Source organism: Lycium ferocissimum, unplaced genomic scaffold (genome assembly GCF_029784015.1).
Source record: "Lycium ferocissimum isolate CSIRO_LF1 unplaced genomic scaffold, AGI_CSIRO_Lferr_CH_V1 ctg14461, whole genome shotgun sequence".
Lineage (NCBI taxonomy): Eukaryota > Viridiplantae > Streptophyta > Magnoliopsida > Solanales > Solanaceae > Lycium > Lycium ferocissimum.
In genome coordinates, this window is record NW_026715469.1 from 1 (window position 1) to 6,606 (window position 6,606).

General features: G+C 34.8%; 1 long non-coding RNA gene across 17 annotated transcripts; it reads right to left on the minus strand.

The window, feature by feature from the left end:
- Positions 1-528: 528 nt before the first annotated feature.
- Positions 529-6,091, minus strand: LOC132042274 (uncharacterized). 17 transcript variants are annotated; one of them, XR_009411413.1, is made up of 7 exons: positions 5,500-5,641; positions 4,305-4,466; positions 4,013-4,076; positions 2,884-3,901; positions 1,411-1,502; positions 885-1,013; positions 529-800 (listed from the first exon to the last, which is right to left on the minus strand). It is a non-coding gene; the product is annotated as an uncharacterized LOC132042274 (long non-coding RNA). The 17 variants fall into 17 exon arrangements; XR_009411406.1 differs by having other exon boundaries at positions 1,407-1,502; XR_009411411.1 differs by lacking the exons at positions 885-1,013; positions 1,411-1,502 and adding an exon at positions 5,995-6,091 and having other exon boundaries at positions 5,500-5,551.
- Positions 6,092-6,606: the final 515 nt, after the last annotated feature.

Sequence of the window (6,606 nt, forward strand, 5' to 3'; positions counted from 1 at the left end):
CATGTCTACCATAGTAAGGTACTTTTACATGCTAAAAAAAATAAAAATTGTGACTGCCCAAAAAATGAATGAAGACATTTTCACAATATTATATGAGCTATAGAGTTCTGCAATCTTGCAAAAAGAAAAGATAATGCTGGAGGTCCAAAAAGAAGATAGAAAGAAAGAAAAAGAAAAGAATCCGAAAGAAACAAGAAGTTAAACATTAAATTCTAATAAAACTTTGAAGTTAGCCTATTATGCTTCGAAATGGATTACGTTCATATCAAATAGTTCCTCGGAATCACTCTACATAGTCAGTCAGCCTTATTTAAAGTGGTATCTGGTGCAAGTAATTTCTAAACTTTTGCAGCATACAATTTCAGTAGTAATACCTTTCTCCTAGTCTTCTTTTCAATAAGATTTCATATGAGCCGACGCTAGGAGATAAAATGAAGTATTAAACAGATTATTGCAATCACTACAACCCGAAAATATACAGAATAAAACACAGAGAAATCACATAACAAGAAGAGAAAGGAAAAGGAATGAAAAGAAAATCAGGACGTCATTTTATTGGTGGCATTATTAGACAAAAGGTTTGTTACTTGCGAAATTGAAGTTCTAATCAACAAAGTAATACCTTCCAGTACTTCTTCAAAGTAGGAGCTTTATTTCCATCCTATGTTTGTGGTAGAGAGAATTTCCTCATTGTGTGTTGATCTTGTCTCTTCTCTGAGCCAATATGTTCAACTCTAAACTTGCTCCCTTCGGCGACGTCCATCGTGGTTGATGGCAATAGTGGATGGATCGCATTTTCTCTGTCTAGTTAAAGTAAAATTAATAATTCTGAAGGTATTTTCCTTTAAACCTTTCTAGACATCATAAATAAAAGTAAAGTATACTTTTGCACTGGATTGGCTAAAGAGTTCACTCAAAAATGAAGCACTACTAAATCAGCTAATTCAGCGTCCTCCGAGGTCGTGGTTGTTTTGACTGAGCAGAGTTCCCTTGTTATGGGAGACTCGTTGAATCTAACAAAAATAGCTTGGATAATTAGACTATCACTTCTAGAGGGTGTAAAATTAGAAACACATATATGTATTTATTATCATCAGAAGAATATACTTATATTTGCTGGTGAGCAGCATAATAAAGTTATTAACTATTAAGGTCAAATTTACCTATTTTCGATTAAATTTATTCTTAAGGTGTAGCTCTAATATGCAGGGTATGGTTTTAGAGAAGTTAGTTGCTTGCAAAAGGCTTCTTCAAGACTTCAAACATAAGCATGTAAAGATAGAGGCGACATTAGTCTCCTAATTTTGCCAGTTGCCACAGACATAACTAAGAAAATTCGGATTAGACAATTTCGACAATAGCATAGAAATAAAAAGTAGCAGACCCTTCATAGTAAAAATATCAACCTACTGGAAAACAATAGGAACAAAAAATTAGCTGCACATATGCATTCCTTTATTGTCCACCAACAGTAGATCCTGCATAAAGGAAGAATCTGAACGCTGAAATTCAAAAATTTGAATCGTCCAGACCAAAAAAAAAAAAAAGCATTAGAATTATACATAAGCTTGTACATAGAAGGAGGATGTAACAGCCGCAACAAATTCATAGCCTGAGTTCACGCTAAAACTCCTTAAAGTTAGACCAAATTTCTAGACATCACTTCCACCAAGAACTAACAATAAGATACTTGGATTCCTAAGAAAATCAAGCGGAAAAGATGAGGAGACCGTAACAGATAATTGGAAAAAAAAAATGACATCAATTTCCCATTTTAAGGTTGAGTTAGGGCTCAGATTTTGTCGGGCTTGGAGAAGAGGATCATACCATTAATGGTAGAAACCTTTTAGAATTTTGTCAAACTTAAATAAATAGGAAGAACTTGATTAGTTATCTGCAAATGCAGGGACTGAATCTCCGAAGAAAGAAAATAGAACCAAATCACATCAGTAGATAGGTATTCTCAGGGGAAAAGGAAGAATCGACGAAACAGAAGAGATAACCAAGGGTATCAGTGACCACAACACAAATTGATATAGTAGAAAAAATAAGATATAAGATGAAACCCTTCTTTGGATCATCTCTCTCTTTGAAATGTACTGCAGTAGATGAAAAATAGATACAACCCATTACTCAAGCACGTGTTTGCCATTTGTAGCAAAAAGAACACGTGTTCAGATTTAACCAAATACATGGATGCACATACATTGCAAGAATATATGTTGATAACTCATAGTTGATTTTCTTTTTTTGCGGTTATGAGTAATTTTGAGCTTCTGACACAATAAATGACTACTATTGTTAAACCTTGACACTTCTAGAGAATAGATGTACACATAAATTGCACAATCCTCGTTGCTTGTTAACTCCCTGGACCCAAATTGTTGGCACAAGGGATGTTTGTGTTACATTGTAAATCAATGAAGTACCAATAATAGACAACTCCAACCAAAAAGGTGGAGAAAGAGGAAAAATTACACTAATTTAAGTGCTAGTGGCAGTCAGACATGTGAAGACATTGAAAACAAAATGTTATTTAACTCTGCAGTATATGATATAAAAAGGATGAAACCTGATCAGTTTTTGCTGGTGCTTTTTAAGTTCTCCGACATCCTCGTGGATAGAAATTTCAAGGGAGAAAGTTTTTAACTAATGAAATTAAAAGAAATATAGAAGAAAAGAAAATCAAGTCTTGATGTAGTAATTCTACTATTTTGTATATGTTTGTGTATTCCTACCTCATTGCAACAGATGACACACATAGAGCACCTATATACGAACACTTAGTAGCTTTTGAGTTTCACAAGAAATACATCCACATATGAAAATCACGAGATACCTCACAGAATCAGAATTAGAAAATTGGGAGCAAAGGAATATTACCCGGAATGGTATAAGGTGATCATCGCCGCCACCACCATAGCCTTGGTTTATACTCCTCTGTTCTTCACCACCATAGCCTTGGTTTATACTCCTCTGTTCTTTCGCACTACGCTTCCTTTTCTGCAATCTATCTTCATTAGAATCTAAAAAGAAAGAGGCGGAAGCGATCGCTGGCCAAAACACTAATACCAATTATATGAAAATAGTAGTAATAATCAATCAGCAAGAATGACGGCAACACAGTACACCCATGATTGATTCACTATCTATGTCTGCTTATTAATAATTCTAGGTTGATTTTGGATTTTTAACCTGGCATTTATGTTTTGTAATCCCCTTACGGTTAAGAAATTGATTACATCCCGATCAAGTAGCCAAAAGTCTCAACCATTTCATTGGCATGTAAATGTGGAGACGTGAAAGGTGTGTTAAATGACAAAATTTACATAATGACCCATGAAATCCCCTAGAAAAATCAAGCTGAGTGACCTTTCTTGTTCTGGAAAAACAGGCAGGCTAGTAACATCTAAATACTCTAACAACATATATTTGAGCGAGACTCATTCATTAAGCATGAAATTTTGAAAAAGCAATGAATTAAAAAGAAATTACCTGGCAGTTGTCTATCAACTACCTGATATTATTCAATTCACACGTTCATTGAGAAATCCCAAGGTAGGTAACACAAGCAATTATGTATATTGAACATACTCTGCATAACATCATCAAGCTATTTGACACATCACCAACTATAATTATTTCATAAAAGCCAGCAACATATGCCAGATTCTCTTCATAAAATGCCTTACTACAGTCCTTATTTCTATTTTAATCTCAGTTTGACAAAACGACTTTCTAAGATGGTATAAATAACACAACGGATCCACTTCCAAAACCCAAAAAATTCAAACATAATGTTCTTCATGACAATCATACCTTACAGTTAGCAACACAACTCTTTCATAAGAGAGGAAAAACATTTTTCAATGCTCAAAATGAAGATCAAGCAGACTTTGCACTGAAATTAATACAATCGACACGTATGTTTCACATATTTTTGTAGAAAAGTAGCTTAAAATGTAGTTCAAAAGGTTTCACTAAATACATGCTTTGCACAATGAACTCATACCTTCTAAATATCTTCACAAACTACAGAGAGACGGTATGTGAATCTAGAAGATCCTGTTTTCTTCCTAGGTAAAAGCGTAAAGATGAAGCTTTAGTATAAATTATTAAACTTTCAAGCAATGTAATCAGCCATCACCAAGGCAAAAAGAAAATTTGACACAAGGACTTTGTAGGGAGAGGAAAAACTTTATAATAGCAACAATTGAGAATAAAATCCAAGTCAAAAAGTAGAAAAAGTTCACCATAGAATTGAAGTAGTATATCTAGCGAAATAAAACAAATGAAGTGCTTACAGGCTTAAAGTGGTAACATCAGCCTATCATCGTCATCATTATTCTCCTTTCAGAACCCTACTTCTTCCCACAAACTCCTTGTTTGGTTTTGAATTCTAACATCAAAGCCCGTGAGAATATCTTCTCCTGGGTTTTATTAACCTTTTTCCCATCTGGGACATCCTAGACATAGGCAAGCGAAAATTCTATCAAAAATCTTCAATAATTCTCAAGGTACTCTTAGCAGAGAAATCCCATCCAAATCGAAGAAAAGTATGCGAAATTAGGTTACTCCACAAAAATAATCAGAAATCAAATTGAAGAAAATAACCTGAACTATTTCTGTATGAGAAAAATCTACAATTCCTCCCTATTATTATTCAGAATTCAGTATACAAAATCAGCAGTAGTTACAGCAGAAAGAGCATGAAGAAGCCAAACAGAGAGAGAAATACTGGAGTGAAAGATGTAGAAGGAAGTGAAGCCTGAAAGGAAGAGGTATTGCAGTGAACAAAATCAGCAAATTAGTTACCGGGAAAGAACTACAAGATGGAAAATGAACGGAAGACCCTAGAACGCTATGGAACTGAACAGGGCTGTAGGATATGAGAAGGTGAAAAGTCGAATTTTCCCTTAGCTTTTTGAAACCATCAAAAGGTGAATTCAATTCACAAAATATGAAATTTGAGTTGTTGGTCCAATGCTAAAAGCCTATAACTACCTCCCACAAACTACTGAACTCGGATCTATGTTCTCTTACTGATATTCAAGGTGGTATTTTTATTAACTGCTCCTACTGTCCAAATATATGATGACTAAGACTACCAGGGGTTTAAGCATCAAACTTTTTGTGTGAAATCGGATATCACTCTTTCCCTTCCTTAACTAAACATTTACATAGTCAGAGACTACAGAAGCCATAAAGACATTATAAGACCAAGTGCGTTATTTAAGCAACATCAAACACAGCATTGAAAAAAATGCTAAAATATAGCAGCATATGACAAATAATCAGGAATTTGCACTATGTTAGCAGTGTAAGTGATGTTCTCAAGCTAGCTATTCCATTTCTACTAAAATCAATTAGCATAAAACAATAACAATTAATTCAACACTCAGTGACATGAAAGCTCAGAAATGAAGCCGAACACGACAACATACATCAAACAATCACAAAGCCGATGAAATAAAGAAGGGAAAAAGAAAGTGAAAGTACCTCCTAATACTTCTGCAATGGAGTTTTTATTTCCAAATATGATTGAGAAGACCTGCAATTTCTTTAATCAACAATAATTGAAAATAATATGACCAAACTAATTAAAGGGAGAATGAAATAGAAAGGAAAAGCATAAGCAGCACATTACTTCGAGAAAGAGAATAGAGAAGTAGACAGAAGTATTATTATAGTTAAAATACAATAAAGGAAACTATGGGCAAGACTCAGCTGAAATAAATAATTGAACAAAGAGAGTAAGAAGAAAGCACATGAACCTGTACCAACAAATTTAAGTGGTGAAAGGGGAAAAAGAACACGCCAAAAATTAAAGTAGGAATGTATAGAAAATTGAACTCACCGAAAAAGGAAAGAAAGTCAGTGGAAAACTGATCGGATGGAGAAAGGGAAAGGGGAGAAGATTGTAGAAGATGGTAGAATGTAATTAATATGTGATCTATTTTAATTAATTGGACTAGGGAAAAATTATGGTTTTACCCTTGGTCGAAACCAAGGCTCTTCTATAATACAGTAATATGATTTTTAAAGAGAACATGCATATCATATGCCGCAGAGGCACTTTCAGATATTGAGTTTAGCTTTCATGTTTCAGATATCTCTCATGATTCTTATCTTATGTACTTGTTGTTCTTATGCCTTGCATACGGCACATTATCCGTACTGACTCCACTATTGCCCGGGAAGCTGCGTTCATGCCCGCATGTTCAGGTAGGCAGATAGGCAGACCAGCTCTGTAGGACTTCCACTCAGCGGTAGTCAGTGCGCTCCACTTGGTCCGGAGCTGCAGTTCATTTTGGTATGCTATTTTTGTCATGTATGTATGGGTATGACGGGGCCCTGTCTCGTCCTTTCTACAGCTTTATACTCCATTAGAGATCTGTAGACAGTTGTATGTAGTTGGTATGTGATGTAGTCTTGTCGGCTCCTATTCTTTTGTGTACAGTATATGTGGCAGCCTAGTTGGCTTACGCTGTTTTTTTTTTTTTTTTTTTATATATAAATACAGGTGGCTATGAGTTCTTGATGCATAGTTCCTGATGTTGTGCTTGTAAGAGTCAGTATAGTTCAGTTATAAGTCATGTATGGGTC